Below are 26,600 nucleotides of genomic sequence, written 5' to 3' on the forward strand. Positions count from 1 at the left end.
TTTTTTTTAAAGTTTTCAGTAATACTAAGTCTGCTGGTTGAATAGGGGAAGTATTCTTTTCTTTTGTGGGAAAGGGTAATCCTTTATTTTCTTTTTCTTTTTTTTTTTAAACCTTAAAAAACTCTTTAATGAAATCGGTGCAAATAAGATACATGGGAGAAGAATTTAAAAATTACATCTATAGTTACTTCTTCGTTAGTGAATCTTTTTTCTTGGGTGTTCTGGAACTTAACATGTTTCAGTACAGATTTTCTCAAGGTGTTTTTTCTTCTTACTCTGCCAGGGTACAGTGCCATCTTCTCTGAATCTGCCCATTTCTGTATTGCAAGGTCCCTTGGTTTATTTTGGCTTCTGTATTTGATATTATTTTAGTTGGTATGCTGTAATAATTTCTACCCAGAATTCTCTGTATCTCTCTGTAGGTCTAATATATCATAGTGCTTACTGTGTTACAATACTGATATTTATGGTCACAAAGTATCTGAAATACACCCCCTCCATTTAACAATCCTTTATTTTCATAATGTTGAAAGACCTTTTGCACCTTGCCTAAATTTCAAGGGGAAGCACAGTGAGGCATGTCCAACCCCCTGTTTCCTGTCATTGCCTGAGTTTTTCATGTTTCTTTGGGACTCTCTTCAGCCAGGGGACTTAAAACCAATTAAACATTCTAGGCCAGACAGGAATGGAGGTAGGCAGGCATTCATTATCCCTTAAAACCCTTTTAAGCAATATTAAGAGTCAAAACCTAAAAGCCAAAATTAAGGTTATACATCAGGAAAAACCAAGAGTAAAGATTCAAGTTATACTAGGGGAAAACACTGCTTTTATAGGTCTCTAAGATAAAATATTTTAGCATCAGGCCATAACAACCATGGGAAATGAGGAGAAAATATTACTCACGCTGATGAAAAGGCTGAAGAAGACAGTTATTTGTGGGCCTTCTCAAAGGGAGAGCTAAAAGCAGCCTGACATAACAGTTGAACTTTTGAGTTAGGAATCTGTATTAGTCTGTGTTCATGCTACTGGTAAAGACATACCCAAGACTGGGCAATTTATAAAAGAAAGAAGTTTAATGTACTTACAGTTCCACCTGGTTGGGGAGGCCTCACAATCATGGTGGAAGGCAAGGAGGAGCTAGTCACACCTTACATGGATGGCACCAGGCAAAAAGGGAGCTTGTGCAGAAAAACTCCTGTTTTTAAAACCACCAGATCTTGTGAGACTTATTCACTGTCATGAGAACAGCATGAGAAACACCCGACTCCATGAGAGAATACCATGGGAAAGATCCAATCCCCCCACCAGCTCCTCCCATGACACATGGGAATTGTGGGAGTTACAATTCAAGATGAGATGTGACTAGGGACATGGCCTAACCATATCAGAATCTGTGAAGTTTTTCAAAGAAACAGGTTATAGAATTGAAAAGCAAACATTTTTGTAATTTTACTAACAGCAAATCTATATCTTAGGAAAACCTTGTTTTAACACAGGGGACTGTTCTCTAGAATGACTATTAGAAACAATTCTCTTTTAATGACAGCCAAATTATTTACATATAAAATTCCTTTATAAATTACCCTTTACAAACATTATCACGGCTTAGACCACGTTTGACACACTTGGACTTTCTGACTTGTCTAATACTGCTGCTTATTTAAATAACCAGTCATTCTACCCTAGGACAAGAATTTATCATATAAGATCTTTTTTTTATAGAAAATTACTCTTTGTATCCTTCCTTACCAATAACTTTTTTTTACATCTCTCCTTTCTACTTCTTACTGGTTTCTTTATATTTTAAACTTCCTTTTTAATAACTTCTGAATCAGACAAAAATTATTCTTTTTCCCAGTAAAGAATACATCTTCTTTGGCAGATTTTATATAAACCTAGGAAGCAAGAAATCCTAAGCTGCCTATTAGATATTGTCACTTTATAGATAAGGAAGCATTCTATAATTTTAAGACTTAAACCACACAAAAAGCTCATCATTTAAAGGCATTTTAATCATTCTAAAACCTACAAATATCAGTGGTTTGCCTAAATAAAAATTTTTAAGTTACATTTTAGAAGATGCAATATTTCCTTTAAACTAATAAGTTTAGATTAGTTTCTTTGTTTAATTTATGAGTGACCTTTTACTTATAAGCCAATTTGATAGCACACTAGACACAACACACATCACAAAAAGTGACCTATCCAAGGTAGCTGGATCCAAGTTATTTGCAAAATTGAGACACGTCTACCTGGCCAAATTTTGTTTGCCCAGATAGGTATGGAAAACAGGGAGTATCAAGGAAGGGGATCCCATGGAAGGGAGGGGGCAAACCCTATTGCTCAAGGGGAGACCTGAGCCAGCAAAGAGTCCACCCAGCAGCAGAGACACCAAAGAGAAACATTCAGTGGCCACTTGCCTGCCACAGAGGGAAGATGTCTGTCAGGCAGATCAAGGGCATAGGACCCCCAGTAATTTTACTTGAGCAAGGCAGCTGGTTGGGAGCAAATGGAAGAAGGTTAACTCTAGTATTGATGGGTAGCTTTTTCCCTCTTTCTCCAGGATGGTTAGAACATTCTCATTGACAATGGCCCTCTTGCTTATAGTAGGCACACTGATTCCAGCCTAGGGGCCAGCAAGTCAGGGACTATCATCTGGGTATCCCAGATGTTGCTGTCATGACACTTTCTTGGGATAGGTAACCCTGAGGGGGGAGATGGTTTAAAGTATTCACTAGCAATTGTGCTTTTTGCCTATTTCTTTTGGGTCTCTCCGCCTGCTTTGCCCTATCCCTATTGTAAACAAGAGTTGGTCCATTGGGATTTGGGGTCCCACTGCTGCTTTTTGTACCTTCCTCCTAATGTCAGGGGCAGACTGAGTCATAAAATGCACACCCAAGAGAGCTTGCCCTTCTGGGGAGTCTGGGTTTCCCTTAGTATATTTCCTGAGTACCTTAACCAAACAGCCCTGAAACAGAATGGGATTTTCATTTTTTCCCTAAGTTACTTCCTTAACATTGTTAGGATTAACTGGCTTAATCACACACATTTTCCTCTGCTGCTTCTCTGCAGCACAGAAAGTGGATAACAATACTTGCAAGTCATACCAAGTTAAATCAAAGAACATGGTCAATTTAATAAACTCTTCTCTAAACTTGCCTGGATTCTCTAAGAACTGGCTAGATTTTTCCTTGCATAAAGCCAAGTCAGGCACAGAGAAAGTCTCATGTACTCTGATTATTCCTTCGTTCCTGTCAGCTACCTCCCACAATGGACACAGGTTTGATTTCAGGGGCTGATACAGAACCCCACTCTTGGTGGTACTGGTTGGGCTTACTTTCTCAGGCAGTGGCGGGGGATACACTGGGGATAGCTGAATAAGGGGGAGGAGTACCTGATGACCTTGGGGTGGAATCCTGTGTTACAGACCTGGTGGGAATCCCCTCTTTGAATTGGGGAGCTGAGGAAACTCTGGGGAAGGGTATAGACCTTCTAGGGGGAGTGGCTAGGAGGGAGTTTCTTAGACATGACTTCCTGGTGCCTGGAAGTAACATAAGCTCATAAAGGGCCACAAAAGCCTGTACATAAGGGACCTCTTCCAATTTTTCTTTTTTATTGAGACTCTGCTCTGACACCCAGGCTGGAGTGCAGTGGCACAATCACAACTCACTGCAGCCTTCAACTCTTGGGCTTAAATGATCCTCCCACCTCAGCCTTCCTGAGTAGCTAGGACTACAGGTTCATACCACTGTGCCTAGCTATTTTTTTAAAATTTTTTGTAGAGATGAGGTATTGCTATGTTGCCCAGACTGGTCTCGAACTCCTGGCCTCAAGCTATCCTCCCACCTCCACCTCCCAAAGTACTGGTATTACAGCACGAACTATTGCACCCGGCCCCTCCTTTTTTATATATAACCAAATAAGTCCAATTATAAAATTGCATTTGGTATAAAGAACCATGTTTAAGCCAAATCTCTTGGTCTTCTAATTTTTGTTGGACCCAAATTATGCTGCAATAGAAAATGAGTTTCAAGTTGAATTTCAATTTTCACCAAAAGCATAAAGGACACCCTACTGGCAAGTATTTTAGGATGCTCACCATAGTCCCCTTGTCTAAGAAGGATCTTTACCAGACAAAGAAGTTTTTCTAAGGCTAGTGAGAGAGAAAGCAACTGGGCCCTCACAGTTCTTCCTCTCAGATTCCCACTTCCTGAAGAGAAGGTGTAAAGTACAGGTAACAAGGTATTACAAAAGTACATTATAAGTGTTTGCCAGTGAATTAAACACTACAACACTATTTTTATTAAGCAAAGTACAGAAGGAAAAGTGTAAATAAAGTAACAATAAGAAAAGAAAATGCTTCTTTGGAAAATGATAACTTTAGGGCAGAAACCAAGAAAAGGCAAGAATAAGACTCCCCTAGGGTGGGCCTGCAACCCACAGTCCTGGAGGGAACGTTAACACTGAAAACCCCAGAGTACCCAAGTATCAGCCAATGAGAATTCCCCACCACCAAATGCCAAAAGCCCTAGAATTCCCCAGGAGCCAGGAAACAGCGAACCCCAAAGCCCAGGTAGGACCACAGAACAATGTGATTCTGGTGTCCCAGAATCAACATAACAGGGAACCTCTCCAACCAAGTGTCCTGCCTTAAACAATTGCCCAAATACAGTTAGAAGAGAACCAAAGCAAAAGCTGCAAATGAAATATGCATTTAGACCGGGCATGGTAGCTCACATATGTAATCCCAACACTTTGGGAGGCCAAGCCAGGCAGGCAGATCACTTGAGGTCAGGGGTTCGAGACCAGCCTGGACAACATGGCGAAACTCCCTCTCTACTAAAAATACAAAAATTAGCCAGGTATGGTGGTACACTACTATAGTCCCAGCTCTTTGGGAGGCTGAGGCATGAGAATTGCTTAAACCCAGGAGGCAGAGGATGCAGTGAGACAAGATTACACCACTGCACTCCAGCCTGGGCAGCAAAGAAAGACACCGTCTTAAAGAAAAAAAGTATTTCAAGGTAGAAAATAAAATGGCCAATGGAAAAATTATGCTGGTGGCATTAGAGGATAAACAATGGAGAGAAGGGGTGACAAGGACGTGGCAGGCCAGGTGTGCTTCTGTCCGGGGCAACCAAATAGTGGGGGGCTTTGAATTGACTACCTAGCCAAAGGCCTCATTTCCTGGCCCACCTGACGCTGTTGGGGGTGGGGGTGCAAAGGGGACACTTACCTGTCTGCAGAAGCCAAAATGCTGCCAACCAGTCTCTAACATGGTGCTAAGGTGAAGGTCTCCTTCCCAGGTTTCCCTAGCTTGGGCGGACTTGGCTGCTGTGAGGGGACCAGCATGAGTTCCAGTGCCCAGTCAGCCGGGGTGGTGGGTCTCACAGGAGGCAGTGCTGTGGCCACTCACCCATCCACTCAGTTCTGCCGCCACCACCTTCAGGAAAGACCATGGCTTCTAAAAGGTGTGTGGCTAGTGTTCCAGCTCTCTGCATTGCCAACAGCTCTCTGCAGCTTTGATCACCACATCACCAACCACCAATTGCTGCCTCTTGCCATCTCGCCATCCTGTCACCTCACACTGTCCCGCCGGTCACAGACTTGCTATCTTGCTGTCTCTCGCCATTGCTGTGTCTCACTGTCTGGCTTCTTCCCTCTGTGGTTGCCAGGATGATGCAGGCAGGCGACCCCCCAAAATTGGGGCTTAACTCAAAAGGGTTCTTGGCTTTATGTAGGAAAGAATTCAAGGGTCAGCCAGAATTGTTTGATGACAAGCTTTTATTGAAGGGCACTGCTCCTTGCAGAGGAGAGCTAACTCCTAGGCAGTGCCTCCAGAACCACACCTGTGGGCTGGCTGCCAACTGCATTTATATGCAGTTATACTCACTTTCAATTACATGCAAATTAAAGGCCGGGTTAATGCAAACTGAGGGACAGGTTATTCAAAATTTTCTAGGAAATGGGCAGTAACTTCCAGATCCTTGCCATGGAAAGGGGCAGCAACTTTTGGATCATTGCCATGGCATTTGTAAACTCTCATGGTGCTGTTGGGACTGTCTTGTGCTAACAAAGAATGAGGGCAGCTAGGGATCCCTTCCGTACCAGCTGCCTGTTCCTGCCAGTTTTCTCACTTCATCCTTTGAGGATCTGGAAATGAGTTCTGCAGGTCTCCTTCCTCCAAGTGACAGCAACCTCAGCCTGTGCTCATGACTGTGTTTCAGTCACAGACAGTCAGACCATATGGACACAAGGGAATTCAACTCAAATGAAATGAAGCCCCAAAGGTCCCTCCTCACACACCCACTGATGCTTGCTGAAAGAAGCAGAATGGCGAAATGCTCTGCCATTGCTCTGGTTGGTGTGAACTTACTCTCAGTGTGAACTTGGACAGGTTACTTCACATCTCTGCACCTCAGGAAAGGGCTGTCATGGAAATAAACACACTATAATGTAAACCTTGGAGTCAGAACGGGTGACTGCACTGAAGTAGGACACGTACCACTTTATAAGCAATTTAGACCCGTCGAGAAAAAGGAATTAACTAAAGTTACTCACCAGTGAAACTGACTAAGATGGAACATGTGTCACATTACTCATAAAAGCAAAACGTCAGTGTCTGGGGAAGACCGAAGCTTGCCTCGTGTTTGTCTTTTGCTACCATGTCCTTAGTTCCAGAGGTGCCTCTGCACAGAAAAGTGAGGCTCTGTGCTTTGGCAGGAACCAGCAGACACAGGAAAGCATCCCTAGCTGCCCTCATTGCTCATTAGCATAAGACACTCTGACTAGCACCATGACTTACAAATACCATGGCAACGACCTGGAAGTTACCACCCCTTTCCATGACAATGACCAGGAAGTTACTGCCCATTTTCTAGAAAGTTCTGAAAGGCATTTTCTAGAAAGAAATTGTGCAGAGCACATGTGCAGGCAAATGTGCATGGTTTGCCTTTCCCCTGATATGCTCAGAACTTTCTAGAAAATGCCTTTTAAAGCCTATCTTCCCTCTTGATGAGGATATTCTCTGCAGCAAGAAGTGGGAGACCTGAAAGACATGATTTGCCTTTTTCCCTGATATACTCGGAGCCAACATTCCCTAACTGTCTTATATCCCCCTGCCCTGCCCATCCCTTCCCCAGCATCCTCCCTACAGCATCCTGATTAATATCCCTTCCATTTCACGCTTCTCCCTCAGGATGGAAGTTGCCATACTCACACACAGCTACCCCCTTTGGTAACACTGTGACCTCTCACCCACTAACCTGGACCTCCAAACTCATTTTTTTACTCTTTATCCTTTTGTATGTCTCTGTGTGCGCACGTGTGCATGCGTATGTGCACCTGTGTACACGAATTTGAGAAAGAAAACTAATTTGGCGTTTAGAGAAAGGTTGAATTTTTCTTAGTCCCCATGGGCTCTTTCCTCCAGTAACACAAAAATGACCAGGGACTATCCCAGGTTTGAGTTTCTTGTGCTAACAAAGAGGATCATATACAAAAGGGCCTTCATCCAGCTCTGGGCTTCAGACCTGGCTCCAGGTACCCCAGGGAGTGAAGGACAACAGCAAGGCATTCTGTAATCTGTTCTCACCTAGGGCCTCTGTGCTCTGATCGCTTGCCATAGAGGGTCACAGGTGTGGAAGTCCCCACACCTCCCTCTCTGCCCATGTTCTTTCCTGATGAAGAAGAAGAAAATAGAAACAAATCCCCTGAAGGCTCTTCTAAGAAAGATTCAAAATATTCTTTTTCATTTTTTTTTTTTTCTGTTGCCCAAGCTGGAGCACAGTGGTGTGATCTCAGCTCACTGCAACCTCCACCTCCCAGGTTCAAGCAAGTCTCCTGACTCAGCCTCCCGAGTAGCTGGGACTACAGGTACACACCACCACATCTGGCTAACTTTTTGTAGTTTTAGTAGAGGTGGGGTTTCGCCATGTTGGCCAGGCTACTTTCTAACTTCTGAACTCGAGTGATCTGCACACCTTGGCCTCCCAGTGTACTGGGATAGCAGGTGTGAACCACCACTCTCAGCCTTTATTCTATTTTCTCTGGAGCCATAGGTCCTGGAAAATTGGCCCCATTCCCTCAGAGCAGTGCCTTTTTAAGCCTGTCTTCCCTCACTAAGAGGATGTTCTTTAGCTATATCATCATAATGGCCTGAACAACAATGGATGAAGTGCTATTTCAGCTTCTCAAATGTGCCTAGAATTGTTCTAGGAATTGCAGGCTGACAAAAGGAGCAGGAGTGACACTTGCTTTCAAAGACCTTAGAGCATGGGACAGTCTTGAGAGGACTGTCCCACCTGAGGAAATGTACCTACTTAGTCACAGGGCTTATGCCACATCAGCCCAACATTGCAGCCACCTTGTGGCTCAGACTGGGATGCTTGGGGCAGAAAAGGCCTCAGTCAAGGAAGTCTCTGAGCAGTTAGGTGCTTGACATGGGCAGCAGAGTGAGGCGAGGGAGATTTTAGAGGACTGGCACCCTGTTTCCCCCTTGGCCATGTGAATTTCCACTGCCCTTCTTCTGGGGCTTCAATTACTCTAATTATCCTTTCTTATACTCCAATTATCTTTTCTCTTATCCTAACTATCGTTTCTTTTACTCCTCAGCCTTTTTTCATCTCTCCCAAAGGAGGACAGTCCTCCTAATCAGGTTTAGAGGTCAGGAAGGGGACAAAGAAAGAAGAAAACCTTACGCCAAGTCCTGTTTTGTTTCTCTCCAAGACTCTTGATTTTAGAGGGCTCCAAGGACTGGGGAGAAGGGAAGCGGCATGTATTAATAGGAGTCATGAAGTCAAAAGGCATCCATCTGAAGCACCTTCTTCTGTCCTGCTCAGAACGATGAGAAAAAGCCAAGGTCAAAAGCAAGGCCAGGTTGGAATATGATTAGAAAAGTCACGAAGGAAAAAGCAGTTCCCTCTCCTTAAACAAATGTGAAATTCACTTCTTATAGCAGTAAATAATCATGCAGGATGGGGCGTACATGGTGTAAACACCTTTAATACAATTCTAATTTTCTCTTTGCTTCAAGAGGCACAGATTGTTATGGCAACAAAACAGAAAAACAGATCACAGTATTAATTTGATATCTCGGCTTCATTTGTTCCACATTTGCAACGCAGCACTTGCATAATAAACAGCCCGGGCTGAGCCAAAGCATGGAAAGCAGCATTGCCACAGAAGGCCACCGTGGGGCACCCTCTCAGCCTCGAGTTCTGCTAAAGAAAAAATAAATAATAATTTTCTACAAAGAATAGCCGTCCGGCTTCCCACACAATTTGATATTTGATTGATAACACTTAACAAGCAGATAATTCTATCCTTGTCCGCCCCATGCTGATATAATGGAAAACATCAAAAGGCAGTATCGAGTTGCAGGGACAGTTCTCCACTGTGAGTTTTCGGCGGGAGAAACTTGCCTGGCCCAGCTCTTCACTCTCCATGTGCCTGGGCCCTTCCTTCGTCCTCCCTTATTCCTCCCCACGAGAGTAGATGAATACAGGCTTGTATTAGCTTCCTTTTGCTGCTGTAACAAATCAACCTCAACTTACTGGCTTCACAACAACACAGATTTACGATGATCCAATTTCAGAGGTCAAAAGTCTAAAAGAGAGCTCACTGGGCTGAAATTGAGATGTAAGCATAGTTCCTTTGAAAAGATTACTCTGCTTTGCAACTAATCTTTTCAAAACAAAAATTTGATTATGTAATGTGGAAAGAAAGTCTTAAACTTCTGATGGAAGAATAAACTGCTAAGATATTCCTTGGATGGAAACTTGGCATTACTTTGCAAAGTTGAATTTTTTTTTACTTATATTTTTTATATAATTTCTATAATTTAAATAAACTTTCACAGTCAGGTACAGTGGCTCACGCCTGTAATCCCAGCACTTTGGGAGGCCAAAGTGGGAGAATTACTTGAGGCCAGGAGTTTGAGATGAGCCTGGCCAACATGGAGAAACCCCGTGTCTACTAAAAATACCAAAATTAGCCAGGTGTGCTGGCAGGAGCCTGTAGTCCCAGCTACTTGGGAGGCTGAGGCACAAGATTTGCTTGAACCCAGGAGGCAGAGGTTGTAGTCAGCGGAGATCACACCACTGCACTCCAGCCTGGGTGACAGAGAGAAACTCTGTCAGAAGGATGGAAGGAAGGAAGGAAGGAAGGAAGGAAAGAAGGAAGGGAGGGAGGAAGGGAAACTTTTTAATGCCATGTCTTAAAAAAATGTCTGAGATTGTTCACTGCAGTGCTATTTATAATAGCAAAAAACTGGAGGCCAGGTATGGTGGCTCATGCCTATAATCCTAGTGCTTTGGAAGGCTGAGGTAGAAGGATCACTTGAGGCTGGAAGTTCAAGATCAACCTGGGCAACATAGCAAGACCCTGTCCCTACAAAAGAAAATAAAAATAAAAATTAGCTGAGAATGGTGGTGCATGCCTATAGCCTAAGCTAGTTGGGAAGCTAAGACAAGAGGATCGCTGGAGCTCAGGAAGTCAAGGCTGCAGTGAGCTATGATAGCACCACTGCACTCTAGCCTGGGGGACAGAGCAAGACCCTATCTCTAAATAAAAACAAAGAGCCACCTATTCAACATATACAAATTTCAAGAACAATGCTGATCCTGAACCAAGTGGCACGGCGATACATACAGTAGGATATCCTTTGTTTAAAGTTTAAAAACCTGTTTAAAGAAAAAAAAATACCATGTAATATACATATGGTCCACAAATATGTAGTAAATGTATAAAAACAGAGGAAAGAAAATAAAATAAGGCAGCAAGAGAGATCAAACTCGCTTAGGGTTGGTGGTCAGAGAAAGCTTTCTGGGGAGATGCTTGAATGACAGGAAAGGAAATCCCTGGGGGTGCAGGGATGGGGGTGGGAGCTGAGGCCCCTGTACAGCCTGAGCCCACAATACACAGCTGCAGGGCTAGGCTGCTTAGAACCAAATCCTGCTCTGCTGTGCAACCTATGTGTGACCCTGGGCAAGTGACAGAACCTCTCTGCCATGTCTTTAGCAGCATAAAAATAGGAAATGCCAGATATAGGTGATGGGGAGGAAGGCAGCAAATCACACTGCCATGTGTGTACCTATGCAACAATCTTGCATGTCCTTCTCATGTACCTCAAAACCTAAAATGCAATTTAAAAAAATAAATTAATTTAAAAAAATAGCATCTGCCTCATAGGGGTGCTGGAGGATGAAATGGTTGGCCTGAGTACGTGAGAGCAATGCCTGGCCTGCAATGAGGATGGTGTCAATGTTTGCTCTTATATTCCAGGCAGAGGAAACTATAAAGTCAAAGACTAGGGTGGGGGAGGAAGGATAGGCAGAAAAACACTGAGAATGTATATACTGGCAAGAAACCCAGATGAATGGAGCCAAGCAAGCTAGCAGCAACTGGATGGCATTGAGGCTGAAGAGCCAGGCAGTGGTCAAAGTCCACTTGCAAGGAGCTTGGCTATCATTCCATGGGCTGCTAGAGAGATGGAAGCCATGGAGAAATGGGATCAGATGTTCACTTGAAAAAGATCACTCTTACTCATTAATGAAATTGAGTGACCTGCTGACATGCTCAGCCATTTAATGGATCGAGAGGGAATTACGCAGAGTCAAAAAAGCCAATCCCAAAAGGCTATATACAGCATGATTCCATGTATACAACACTGTTGAAATGCCATTACAGAAATTAAGAACAGAGTAGTGGTTGCTGGTGGTGAAAGAGGGGTAGAAGCACCCGGGCGGTGATGATGAAAAGCCAACACAGGGATCCCTGTAATAACAGACTATTCTGTATCTTCCTTGACCTTGTCAACGTCAATATCCTGGGTAAGACCCTGTACCATTGTTTTGCAAGATGTTACCTTTGGGGGAAGCTAGTTAAAGGGTATACTCTTCATATTATTTCTTGAAACTGTATGTAAACCGATGATTATCTCAAGAAAATTTAACAGGAATACAAAAAAGAAAAAAAAAAGGCCAACTCCCCTCAGAAAATAATTTAGAAACTCATATAAGACAGAAACTCTAAAATTCCACTCCAGAGAGTAGGGATATGGTAATTTTCGCCTGGAAAAAGTTGAAGGCATGTCTAATCAAAACATACTCTCCAGCTTTGAGAACTGCTGCTTCCGGGTGTACTCTCCAAAATTATCTTGCTGCAAAATATAGCTGAAGTCACAAAGAAAGCAACTTCCATGACAAGGAAGCAGCTAGGACAGTGAGAGCTGGACCCCAAGAGACCCACCATCTACACCTGCAGACAACATGTGCATATGTGATCCAAGCTGTCTCATTAAAAAAAAAGAAGACAGAATCAACATCTCTGTAGTCTCAATGTCTGTGTCCTCCAAAACTCGTATGTTGAAATTCTAACCCCCAGGATGATAGCATTAGGAGGTGGGGACTCTTGGAGGAGATTAGGTCATGAAGGCAGAGCCCTCAAGAATAAGATTAGTGTCCTTAGAAAAGGGACCCCAGAGACCTAGCTCATCCCTTCTGCCATGTGAGGATACAGTGAGAAGATGACCATGTACAAACCAGGAAATGGGCCCTCACCAGATGCCCAGTCTGCCAGTGCCCTGATCTTGGACTTCCCAGCCCCCAGAACTGTGAGCAATAAATGTCTGTCAGTTATAAGCTACCCAGTCTGCGGCATGTAGTTACAGCAGCCCAAAGAGAAGAAGACAAACATAGCAGCCATAAAACAGGATTTGTCTGGCTCCTTCCCATCTGCTATTCCAGGGCCTCAGCACCACCCAGCGGCTTACCCTGCCCCTGAGGATAGCTCACCTGGGCATGTGGGCATGTCTTCCTAGACACCATGACAGGCCATTCTCTGCCTCCTTTGCTCTGGCTCCCTATAAACTACCACCAAGTGTCTGATGTTTGTGCCAAGGCTCTGCTGCTCACAAACCCCGTGTGTCCCCACCACGGTGCTGGAAACCACAGGGTTCTGTGGGGACTTCCTCTCCCACTTCCCACTCTGCCTGCTGCTCCCAGCAGTTCCAACAGCAACTCTTGTTAGAACAGTGACAGCCGAGGGGCCACAGGATCTCCCAGTGAAATTGCCTTTTCACTTTCCACTTGAAGCCCCTGTTCTCCAGAATTTAGGCACAAATCCATGAGGACTTGATTGAGAACAGATCCCCACATCTCCAAGTGGGAGGCACTGTCTCTGAATCTAGCCTGTGGCCTTGGTTCTCTCTTCTTTGTTGATTTTTTTTCCCTCCTTAGTTCCTCAGCCAAAAAGACCTTGGGAATAATTCAATGAAAGATGGGAAGGGGAGAGGAGGGAGAAGGAGAGTGAAAGCATGCAGCCTCTAAGTTTGGAAAAAGAAACATTTTGCCTGGCCAAGTTGGCCAGCGCATGCTCCAGGGAAAATGTAAGACAGAATGAACCTCAGAGGGTGGGGCTGCACAGAAGCAGCTCGGACCCCCTAGGAGAGTGTGGTCCAGGCATGGGTGCAACTGAGAGATCAGAAGTGAAGACACTGGGCTGAGTCAGAGAGACTTGTAGGAAAGAGAAGAAGGTAAGACCCCAGGTCTCAGGCCTTGAGTACCATGCCAAGCAGCTTGGAGTTTATAACAAATCCAGTTCTAGGAATCTCTCCTACACCACTGTTCATACGTGTCCTGTGACAGTTGTACTTCAAGGTTGGTTCATTCCAGCCATGACCTTCCTTGTCTTCCTCTACAGCTGAGCCTATAAAATGAAACCCATCTCTTCCCAGCCTCCTTTACGTCCAGGTGGCCATGTGCAATGGTCTGGCCATTTGAATAGAAGCAGTCCCTGTGAAGGGGTTTTTTCCTCCATCCTCCCCCCACCAACCCCCCACCCAGAAGAACGCAATGTCTCAAAAGAAGAAAGCATTTGGCTTGACTCTTACCTTTGGGCATCTTCCTTCCTGGCTGACATACAGGTGCAACCAAGATATGGCACAAGATGTGGCAGCCGTCTTGTGACCAGGAGACCAAGCCACATTCTAGGAGGGTGGAACAGGAAGAGGCTGCTTCCTTCCCAGCATCTGTTGGCAGCGGCCCCAGCCCTGGACCGTCTACCTGCAGATGTCCTGTTACCCTGACAGAAAGGAAGGAAGGAAGGGAGGCAGGCAGGAAGGAAGATGCAAGGACAGAGGGAAGCATCATGTTGACAAACTATCATCGGATTGTTTATTACTTGCAGGAAAACGTATTGCCAGACACTATAGGATCATTGGTAATATCAAATAAATTGGAGGCCAGGCGCAGTGGCTCACACCTGTAATGCTAACACTTTGGGAGGCCAAGGTGGGTGGATCACCTGAGGTCAAGAGTTCAAGGCCAGCCTGGCCAACGTGGCGAAACCCCATCTCTACTACAAATACAAAAAATTAGCTGGGCATGGTGGTGGGTGCCTGTAATCCAAGCTAATCAGGAGGCCGAGGCAGGAGAATCGCTTGAACCCGGGTGGCAGAGGTTGCGGTGAGCTGAGATCACACCATTGCATTCCAGCCTGAGCAACAGAGGGAGACTCCATCTCAAAAAAAAAATTGGAAATAATTGATATGGAAGTGGTAACATAAATTATGAGCCATTCATGATATAAAACACTATGTACTGGTGAAGTACACACACTTATGTGTGTATGTGACATGGAGAGCTCCCTGGGCCACACTGTCAAGTGAAACAAACCAGTCAACGGAACAATACAGGTGCTCCTTGACTTACAAGGGGGTTGTATCCCAATAAACACATCAAAAGTTGAAAATATTGTAAGTTGAAAATGCATTTAGTCTGCCTAAGCTAATGAACACCACAGCCTTGGCTTACCTTAAATGTGCTCAGGGCACTCGCATTAGCCTATGGAGGGGCAAAATCATCTTGCACAAATCCTGTTTTACACTAAAATGTTCAGTATCTCATGGAATGTGTTGAATACTGTACTGAAAGTGAGAAGCAGAATGGGTGTTCAAAGGATGGTTTCTGTTACATGGGTATCACCTTTATATCATCGTAAAATGAAAACCCTGTATGTTGGGGAATGTCTGTGTGTAGTATTGATCTACTTATGTGATTTTTAAAATTATGTGTGTACATAGATATCCCTGTGCATCTAACTATGCATCTAGATACAAGGAGAAGTATGTATACCAACTGTTAGCAATGGTTACTTCTGGGATTGTGGGAGAACACGGACGGGCTCTCACAAAAACTACAGTGAAAACCTCCATAGGTCTGGGGGTAGGGCAACTGAAAAGTATAGTGTCGGTTTTCTCAGTCCACCCCACCTTTGGTAATTAAGTTCTTCGTCTGGGGAGATCATCCTCTAGATGCCTTTGACTCTAGACTTCCAAACACCCACCTTCCACTGTAGAACGGAAGACCCATGGCTGTGGGGACAAGGAACCCATTTGAACTGTCACATTGATGGCATTAATGCGGGGCTTTTGCCCTTCCTTCTGGAAACCTAGAAACAGAATTCTTATGCTTCAGTCAACAAGCAATTGGGCCAAATAATTGCTTTTATGACACCCCAAATCAAGCTGAAATACCATCACCCCATTCTGGTGGGCGGCTCTCCACCGCCCTAGCAAACCTGGCCCATACAACCTGCTACCAATAATGTCGGAGGAGACTTTCCTTGGACCCCAGCTCTCCCTTCCTCTCCCGGACTAGCAATCTACATCGAGAATATTCCCTATCACTTCTCCACAGCAACAGGAAGGGATCTGGGGGGGAGGAATGTGCCCGGGCCTGGCTTTGGGGGCTCTGCTAAGTGTGGGTCTGCCTGACGCCATGAGTGGGTCGAACGGATGTGACCTAAGCATTACACAGCTGCTCGGAGGGACCACTGCTGAGTCATTCACACCACAACATGCATGAGGAGGAGTGTTTCCAAAAGTGGCTGCAATGAATGACTGTCTGGGGACATTCCCAAGGCACAGGTCCCCGAGCACACAGCCCTGCCTGCACGATGAGGTCCCATGGTGGTGAGACTGCTGCAAAATCCCACTGAGGCGAAAGGATGCACGTGGACAGTCATGGCTGGAACTAACCAAATCCCTTCAGAAGCATTATGTTAAGGAAGTGCAAATTATTATTATTATTTGAGACAGAGTTTCCCTCTTGTTGCCCAGGCTGGAGTGCAGTGGCATGATCTCGGCTCACTGCAACCTCTGCCTCCCGGGTTCAAGCGATTCTCCTGCCTCAACCTCCCGAGTAGCTGGAATTACAGGTGTCTGCCATGACACCGGGCTCATTTTTTGTATTTTTAGTAGAGACGGGGTTTCATCGTGTTGGCCAGGCTGGTCTCAAACTCCCGACCCCAGGTGATCCACCCACCTCAGCCTCCCAAAGTGCTGGGATTACAGACGTGAACCTCTGCGCCCAGCCATAGGAAGTACAGATGAATAATGGTGCACAGAAGTTAAAGAGAGGCGTGGGAAGAGACAATTTTATTTCAAAGTCGGCACGAGGACCTGTGAGAGAAGGACGGAACTGAGGTGGGCCCTGCACAGCAATCTCAGAGGGACAGGGATGGCCTCCAGGTAACCACTCTCAGCCTAGAACTCCCCGGAGAATGAAAGGACACCACAGTCCCCTCTCAGTGGGTTCCCTGCATCTTACAGCCAAGTCCCACTTCAATCCAATACTCCAGGAAGCCTTTACTGGCTACCTTTTGTGCAAAACCTTGAGGTGGGGAGATGCAGAGGCCCACCTGGTGCCTGTGCACATGGGCAAGGGGCACTACCAAGCCCTGCAGGAGCCCTAGAGGAGCTGTCTCCGGCAGAACAGCTGCACGGATGGGGGAGCTCTGCACGGAGGAAGAACAACAATGCCACAAACAGTTACTGAGCACAGGGAGAGGGTGACCAAGTGCGGCGCTGGCTCAGGAAGGCTGCACATGGGACGGCCCTCTCCAGCTTCACGTCTGTGGGGTTACAGATACCCCCAGGGCTGGTGGTCACAGCAAGCACCCTCCATCCTCCGCTCTGCTCCTAAGGGCCCCTTCTGATGTCCGGCCTGGGGGCCTCTGCAGGCCAGAGTGGACGGGTCTGTGGGAAGCATGTGATGGGGTAGGGCAGAGGGCTGGGGCGCGGGTAGAGTTCAGCACAGGAGGCGAGGCACAGTTGGGGCGCAGTTGTCCTGTGTGTTATGTGTCATGTACGCATTGTGCATGGTGTAGGAGTGAGCTATGGTGGAGTGTGGATGTGGTGGAAGAGCTGTGTTGCAGGGACATGAAGCAGGAACCCCTCATTAAGGGCCTGCTGGGCACAGCCTCCCCATGCCCAAACATGGACATTCTTAAAAATCTTAGGCCAGGCACAGTGGCTCACACCTGTAATCCAAGCACTTTGGGAGGCCAAGGTAGGAGGATCACTTGAGGTCAGAAGTTCAAGACCAGCCTGACCAACAGGGCGAAACCTGTCTCTACTAAATACAAAAAATTAGCCTGGTATGGTGGCAGGTGCCTTTAATCCCGGCTACTTGGGAGGCTGAGGCAGAATTGCTTGAACCTGGGAGGCAGAGGTTGCATTAAGCGGAGATTGCGCCATTGCACTCCAACCTGGGCAACAGAGTAAGACTCCAGCTCAAAAAATTAAATTCCTTCAAGAAAAATTTCAGGTATCTAGTTGGCCCTAAAAAATAAACAAATAACTTAAAATTCCAGGTACCTAGATAGCCTTAAAAAATGAACAATTTAGTAAACAAAAAGGTAATAGTAGCTTAAAACAATAGCCAAAAAAGTGAGTCAAAATGTTTAGTTCCTTAGAGAGACTAAAGATAACATCTTAACATATGTCCCTGAGTTGTTGTACAGAAACCCAGACCCCCACCAAGAACACTCACTGGCACACGGCCCTCAGATAAGGGGAGCAGAGGACCTCTGATCCCCGTTCTTTATTCTAAATTTCTTCCCGAGGAGTCTGGAGGAAGCCACACCCATGAGCTGGAGTTAACATTCTTTTCTGTTGATCTGAAATTTTTATTTTATTTCTGAGATGGAGTCTCATTCTGTCTACCAGGCTGGAGTGCAGTGGCACAATCTTGGCTCACTGCAACCTCTGCCTCTCAGGTTCCGGCAATTCTCCTGCCTCAGCCTTTCCAGTAGCTGGGATTATAGGTGTGCCCCACCACACCCAGCTAATTTTTTGTATTTTTAGTAGAGACGGGGTTTCACCATGTTGGCCAGGCTGGTCTCAAACTCCTGACCTCAGGTGATCTGCCCACTTTGGCCTCCCAGAGTGCTGGGATTACAGCATGAGCCATCGCGCCCAGCCGAGCTGACATTTTTAGACAAAATTTTATATCCTTAACCAATCGCAAATCAGAAAAGCCTTAAATCCACCTGTGGCTTGTAGGTCCCCTGCCTGGAAATGTCCCCCCTTTTTAGTTCAATGCAAGGGATAGCTTCCTTGTATTGATTTATGACTTTGCCTATAACCTCTGCTTCCCTGCCTTTAAAAAGCCTTACCTGTAAGCCCTCTGGGAGATCGGGACTTAAGCGTGAGCTGCCTGGTTCTCCTTGCTTGGCACCCTGCAAATAAAAGCCTTCCTTTCTCCTGCTGCAAAACTCAGTGTACATCTCTGGTCTTACCGCAGCGGGGCAAGGGATAACAGGAGTGCTGTGCTGCGTGTGGGGTAGGAGCTGCATCGTGGTGCAGTGTTGTGTGTCATGTAGGAGCTGAGTCCCGGTGTAGGGTCATGAATGGATTAAGAGCTCAGTCATGGTATAGGGTCATGCATGGATTAGGAGCTGAATCGTGGTGTAAGGTCATGCATGGATTAAGAGCTGGTCGTGGTGTAGGGTCATGCATGGATTAGGAGCTGAGTCGTGGTGTAAGGTCATGCATGGATTAGGAGCTGAGTCACGGTGTAAGGTCATGCATGGATTAGGAGCTGAGTCGCAGTGTAAGGTCATGCATGGATTAGGAGCTGAGTCGCGGTGTAGGGTCGTGCATGGATTAGGAGCTGAGTCGCGGTGTAGGGTCGTGCATGGATTAGGAGCTGAGTCGTGGTGTAGGGTCGTGCATGGATTAGGAGCTGAGTCACGGTGTAGGGTCATGCATGGATTAGGAGCTGAGTTGTGGTGTAGGGTCATGCATGGATTAGGAGCTGAGTCACGGTGTAGGGTCATGCATGGATTAGGAGCTGAGTTGCGGCGGTGTAGGGTCATGCATGGATTAGGAGCTGAGTCGCGGTGTAGGATCGTGCATGGATTAGGAGCTGAGTCGCGGTGTAGGGTCGTGCATGGATTAGGAGCTGAGTCGTGGTGTAAGGTCATGCATGGATTAGGAGCTCAGTCATGGTGTAGGGTCATACATGGATTAGGAGCTGAGTTGTGGTGTAGGGTCATGCATGGATTAGGAGCTGAGTTGCGGTGTAGGGTCATGCATGGATTAGGAGCTGAGTCGTGGTGTAAGGTCATGCATGGATTAAGAGCTGAGTTGCAGTGTAGGGTCATGCATGGATTAGGAGCTGAGTTGGGTCATGCATGGATTAGGAGCTGAGTTGTGGTGTAAAGTCATGCATGGATTAGGAGCTGAGTTGTGGTGTAGGGTCATGCATGTGTTAGGAGCTGAGTTGTGTCGTGGCGTGGGGTGGAGTAATGTTGCCTTTGCATTGCACTATATCATGGTGATCCTGGAGCTACCCAGGAATGCCATTCCCCTTCCCTTTCTCCTCCCAACTCCTGCCCCATTTCCAACCCCCTCCCCAACCCTGGGAGGCTGCAATCATGCTATTTGCTATGGTGAGCTGGAGGGACATTCAAACATGGGACTGGGGCCACACAGACCTTCCCACCTCATCCCGGGCCACTTCTGCTGTCTTGGAGCCCCAAGGAAGCTGAAGTCACCCATCAGTCTCTCTCATCCCTTGGCCACCTGCTCTCCCCGCCCACCCACCAAACTGGTGCTTTTAACGGAATCAGCTTTAAAAAGAAAAAAAATCCTCCAAGTAACAAAGCACCCTGTAATTACCCCGCAGCTCCTTGTCCTCAGTAATTTTAGGCTTGTGCTGCTATCATTACACATTACGTGGAGTTAGGGAGTCACAGCTCTTATGTGGCTAATCAGCGACACGTCTGCAGTATTTCCAACTGGAAAGGAAAGTCCAGGCACATCCTGGGGGATAGGCTGATGGGGCCTTTATGACTGCGGCTTCTCCAGACCCCAAGCACGGAAGCAGGTGCCTGTGCCTCCAGGGAGGGCCAGCAGGAGGCTCTGGGGACAAGTGTGCACTCGGTGCCCACGGGTCACCAGGCCTTTGTTTATTCAAGAGCACACGGGGGCTCTGTGTGAGGAACCCCACCCCTCCCCACATTAGTCTCAGCCTCCCATCCATGCTGACCTCTGCAAATGGCTCAAATCCCTCCAGTTTCTCACCTCCATCGAGCTTGCTCTCTCCCCAGGCCTCCCCTGGCCTGCCACAGTCATCTGTCCTCTTCACAAGCCTCTGATGTTTTTTTAGAGGTGAATCTGCTAATACCACTTCCTGCGAAGTGTTCTTCACCGGCTTACCATTGCCTGAGGGAGAAAATTCGCAACTCCTACAGATGGGAGGTGTGGCTCCCCTAACACTCCAGCCTCGCCTCTCACCTGGCTCCTCCTGACTTCATCAGGAGGGCAGGAGGGATAGAAGGGAACAACTGAGGTGGGACTCCCCTGGAAGGAAGGCTGGGGAGGGGAGGTGGATGCCAGAGCTGGCCCAAGTCCAGGCTGTCATCACCACACCGTGTGCCCAGGGCCCTCACTCTTTCGCTCTTTCCCTGGTAGGTGGAGGGGTTGCCTCAGGTATCTCAGGTGGGGCTCAAGACTTCTCAGCCCTGCCAGCTTCTCCACTTCTTCACTCTTTTTTTAGCATATGATCAAGACATCACCATCAGCATTCTCAGCTGAGCAGCCCGTGACACTGCTCTGCCTATGGAGTAGCTGTTCCTTTTGCCTCTTTACTTTCTTTACAAACTTGCTTTCACTTTACGGACTTGCCCCAAAGTCTTTCTTGCATGAAATCCAAGCACCCACCTTGGGTCTGGATCAGGACTCTTTTCCAGTAACAAACCCATTCCGCCTGCTACGTGCAGCATCGCGCTGGATGTCTACCCACGTCAGCCAATCAACTTTGAGTCACGGTTCTTATCTTCAATATTCAACAGGGAAATTGAGGCTTGAAGAGACTGAGTAATGCCCAAGACCACACAAGCGCTGGGTCTGTCACCAGCACCCTTGCTCGTCTTACTCCGCTGTGCTGTCGCTAAAATGTGGTCCTTCCCAGGATGGTGTCCAGAGCAGGGAAAACGGCCCGAGCTCTGCCCAGCTCTCTCACCCTCAGGCCTTGCCCAGGGTCTGTGTCTAAATTGGCGGAAAGGAGGGAACAGCCTAAATGACTGAATATGATATAAGCCTGGATGACAGTGAAGGAAATCAAAACATTTTCAACCCCAAAATATATTTCTTTGACATATTTTGAGATAGCTGTCAGAGGGCCAGCTAAATAAGGTAGGCCTGCAAAGCTGCCTTTTTTGGGGAAAATGTGCATCTGTAGAAAAATCTGCACTGATGCAGCCACACCTTTCCCTGTCCAGAACTAGGAAAGATGGACTGAGAGACTGAAGCCTTTAAACATCGGAAAGAAACATTTCCCATCTAGCCTCTCAGAGGGTTGAAGAAACCTTTCCCATCTGGCCTCTCAGAGGGTTGAAGAAACATTTCCCATCTAGCCTCTCAGAGGGCTGCTACCTGTGAGCTTTCGTCTGTGCAACAAGACCATCTTTGTTAGCCAGGCCTTTTCTTCTCTCCCTTCCATGACCATCTGGCCACTAGAGCCTGATTTACCAACCTAACCATTTTTGACCATGCTCTGAGCCCACATTCCTTCTGTAACTTCAAGATGGTATATGAGCTTCTGCACTGGAGGTGGTCCCCAAGATGGTATACAAGCTTCTGCATTGGGGGTGGTCTTCCAGATGGTATTTGAGGTTCTGCATGAGGGTGGTCTTCAAGATGGCATACAAGCTTCTGCTTTGGGGGTGGTCTCCAAATGGCATACAAGCTTCTGCATTGGGGCCGGTCTTCATTCTGAAGGCTCCCATGCACATGTTAATAATAAACTTATTTCTCCTATTAACTTGCTTTTTGTAAGCTGATATTTCTGCAAACCTTCTGAGAGTAAAGGAGTAGCCTTCCTTTTGCCCCTACAACAGAAAGCAGAAACCACAGGGAAGCCAGCTCCAAGAGTTGGGCCTCCTCTCCCTAGCTAGGTCAGAGAAAGTCCATGGCAAAGTTGTGGCCACAAAGGCTTGTCTTTGTAGAGGCTGGAGGCAAAGAGAGAGCATTTTCAAAGGGTTTCCTTCATTCAAACCACCATTGAGCTCAACTGTAAGTAGGGCAGTGTTCTGAGTACTGGTTTTAAGAAAAAGCACATGACCTTGGAGCTTTAAAGAGGGGTCAGTCCTCTGGCTGCAGTATGGAGAGCAGATTTATAGAGAAACAGAGGACATCCATCCTGCCCTCCAAGACTTGGTGCAGAAATACAGGCCAGGCACGGTGGCTCATGCCTGTAATCCCAGCACTTAGGGAGGCCAAGGTGGGTGGATCACCTGAGGTCAGGAGTTCAAGACCAGCCTGGCCAACATGGTGAAACCCTGCCTCTTCTAAAAATACAAAAAATTAGCCAGGCATGGTTGTGGCCACCTGTAATCCCAGCTACTCAGGAGGTTGAGGCAGGAGAACTGCTTGAACCCAGGGAGGTGGAGGTTGCAGTGAGCCGAGATTATGCCACTGCACTCCAGCCTGGGTGACAGAACAAGACTCCATCTAAAAAAAAAATAAATACAGGGAGAGAAGCAGAGAAAGTGACAACCAAATGCATCAAGAACAGCACAAAAAGAGGACTGCCCAGTACAGCGGCTCACGCCTGTAATCCCAGCACTTTGGGAAGCGGAGGCGGGGAGATGACTTGAGCTCAGGAATTCGAGACCAGCCTGGGCAACATGATGAAACCCCTGTCTCTACAAAAGAATCCAAAAAATTAGTAAGGCATGGTGGTATCCCTGTAGTCCCAGCTACTCAGGAGGCTGAGGTCAGGGGATTGCCTGAGCCCAGAACGAGCCACAGAATGAGACCCTGTGTCAAAAAAAAAAAAAATAGGGCTATGTCCTCATGGAAAGAGAAACGGTGGTTCTGGGGAAGTATCCTGACCATAGGGACCTCGTGGAAGGAAAACATGCCTGGACTGGAGCTCTCTCTCCATGTGCACGAAGCTCGAGGACAAAAGCGAACAGCATAGTTGGTCCAGAGAAAATCCAGCGACAGAAGGCATCAGGCCACTTGTTCAGCGTCCCCTCCTCAGCTGCTACCATCTTGGGGTTCACTTCGAGGGAATGCCATGGTCTTTGACGGGAGAATTAAAAGTGGTTCCATGACTGCAGCCTGGAGAATACTGCGGTGCGTGGCTGATCCCAAGTGTGCACGATGACGCCAGGGGCTCCAGATCCACCTGCAAAGGTAAGAGGGCGACCCGGGCTGCTGGGGAGAACAGCCCGCAGGAAGGACCCCCGGGGAAGCAGGTGGGACCACCACGCAGCCTCATTCCTTAGGCTCAGCTCTAGAGTCTCTACACGTTCTCTTGAAGAAACCAGTCACAACCTCCTACATTTACCAAGGAACGACGGAGGGAAAGGGTTTACCCAGCCAGGGGCCACAGCCAGGAGCCCATGGGTACTGTCTGTAAGCTGACTCAGGTATTGGGTGCAGTGAGGGTTGGGGAACCTAGGGATTTTCCCTGAGGCTTACATTCTTCTTTCTCTATTTTTTATTTTTATTTGTTTGTTTTAGATAGAGTTTTGCTCTTGTTGCCGGGACGGGAGTGCAATGGTGTGATCTCAGCTCACTGCAACCTCCGCCTCCAAGTTCAACCTCCCGAGTAGCTGTGATTACAGGCACCCGCCACCATGCCCAGTTAATTTTTGTATTTTTAGTAGAGACAGAGTTTCACCATGTTGGCCAGGCGGGTCTCGAACTCCTGACCTCAGGTGATCCACCTGGCTTGACCTCCCAAGTCCTGGGATTATAGATGTGAGCCACCACACCCAGCCTCTCTATTTTTTATTTTTAGAGACAAGGTCTCTGTCTGTCCCCCTGGCTGGAGTACAGTGGTGCAAACATACCTCACTGCAGCCTCGACCTCCCAAGCTCAAGCGATCCTCCTATCTCAGCCTCCTGAGTAGCTGGGACTGTGGACACTCACCACCTTGCCCTGTTACTTCTTAATTTTTAGAGACAGGGTCTTACCATGTCCCCCAAGTTAGCCTTGAACTCCTGGCCTCAAGCGATCCTCCTGCCTCGGTCTCCCAAAGAGCTGGGATTACAGGTGCGAGCCACCACACTGCTGAGCCAGCCTCCTCTTGGGACTGCTGGTTGACCCAAGACAGTACGCGAGAAGCACCCCAGGAGTGGTTGTGTGATAGCTATGGGAAGGGAAGAGCGGTGGAGGTTGAGTGGTTGGAGGACACCCAGAGGAGGAGACTTTGAGCTAGCCTTTGTTTTTAATTATTTTTATTTTTATTTATTATATTTTTTGAGACAGAATCTCTCTCTGATGCCCAGGCTGGAGAGCAGTTGCATAATCTTGGCTCACTACAACCTCTGCCTCCCAGGTTCAAGCAATTCCTGTGCCTCAGCCTCCCATGTAGCTGGGATTATAGGCACATGCCATGACTGGCTAATTTTTGTATTTTTAGTAGAGACGGGGTTTCACCACGTTGGCCAGGCTGGTCTTGAACTCCTGACCTCAGGTGATCCTCTGGCCTTGGCCTTCCAAAGTGCTGGGATTACTGGCGTGAGCCACTGCGCCTGGCCTGAGCTAGATTTTGAACTATAATTTCCAAGTGTTTCTACTTGGACATTAAAATCATCTCTTTCTTCCTTACCTGGTCCCTCATTTTCTGTCTTCTTTGTGAGCATCTTTGATCTCAATTTCCAAACATTGGCAGGCCCCAGGGCTCAATCCTCAATGCTCCTCTGTACTCCATTGTTACCCATTCCTCTGACGAGTTAAAAATCACCCACATGTAGATAACTCCTGACTGATCTGTCTTTTTTTTTTTCTGAGACAGGGTCTTGCTCTGTTGCCCCGGCTGGAGTGTGATGGCACCATCATAGTTCATTGCAGCCTTCAACTCAAGTGATCTCCCCACCCCAAACTCCCAAGCAGCTGGCACTACAGACATGTGCCACTACGCATTAAGTTTTAATTTTTTTTTTTTTTTTTTTTTTTTTTTTTTGGTAGAGAAGGGTCTTGTTAAATTGGCCAGGCCAGTTTTGAACTCTGGACCTCAAGCAATCCTCCCACCTTGGCCTTCCATAGTGCTGGGATTATAGGCGTGAGCCCCCACGCCTGGCCAGATATCTCTTCTGAAGTCCAGACTTGAATATCCAACTCCTCGTCAACATCTACAGTAGGATTTCAGCCACTTTTCAAACTTCTGTCAAAACTTAATATCTGATCCTTCCTTTTAGGTAATAACAACCAGCTGGGTGTGGCGACTCACTCCTGTAATCCCAGCACTTTGGGAGGCCAAGGCAGGCAGATCACTTGCAGCTAGGAGTTCGAGACCAGCCTGGGCAACATGGCGAAACCCCCTCTCTACTAAAAATATGAAAATCAGCCAGGTGCAGTGGTACACACCTGTAATCCCAGCTACTGGGGAGCCTGAGGCACAAGAATTGCTTGAACACAGGAGATGGAGGTTGCAGTGAGCTGAGATTGCACAACTGCACTCTAGCCTGGGAACAGAGCAAGACTCTGTCTCAAAAAAAGAAAGAAAAAGCAACTGCCTCTCTCCAGTTGCTAAGTCCACCTGCCACCTGATGGGTCACATGTCACGCTGGTGCCACCACCGTTACTACTGTGCACAGAGCAGCCGTCCTCTCACCTGGACTCCTGCCGTAGCCTCTGAGCAGCCTCCCCGCCTCCCCTCCTGCCAGGGCTTCACCTGTTCTGCACCGTCCGCAGCCCAGGTCTCCCACCCCCGTCCTTGCTGGTCCTCCAGCACCTCCCACCATCCACTGCTCCCTCCACATGGAACACCCTTTCCCCTGGAAGCCACAGGCTCACCCTGCCCTCCTTCAATTCTTTCCTCAAATGTCCCCTTCTCAAGAAGACCCACCCAGACCAGTCTTCTAAAACTTAAAATGCAGCACGCCCCATGCCCTGATGGCAGTGGCGTGCTGGTGAATGTTTACCAACCAGCTCCCAGGGGACCCTGATGGGTAGCCACGCTGATCTCTCTGGGGTAAGGGCTCCCATCACGGCCCATTTCCAGCCACTAACGTGAGCTCGCTGCAAAAAGATGTGCACAGCCAGCACCAGCACACGCTACTGAACCCCGCTCCGTTTCTCTACACCACCATCTTATCTTCTCACATATGCAGAGATTTACACATTTATTATATCACTGTTTCCTGTCTACCTTCCCCCACTTGAAGTAAATTCCATAGAGACGGGCTCATTGAGCCTGGTTTTGGTTTGAAGTCAGCTGGAGGCCAAACCTGGCCTGTAGCCTGTTCTGGGGTTTTTGGTTTAAAGAGACAAGAGTCTTGCTATGTTGCCCAG

Source organism: Aotus nancymaae, unplaced genomic scaffold (genome assembly GCF_030222135.1).
Source record: "Aotus nancymaae isolate 86718 unplaced genomic scaffold, 86718_ANA_hifiasm-v0.15.2.pri h1tg000083l, whole genome shotgun sequence".
NCBI classification, from domain to species: Eukaryota; Metazoa; Chordata; class Mammalia; order Primates; family Aotidae; genus Aotus; species Aotus nancymaae.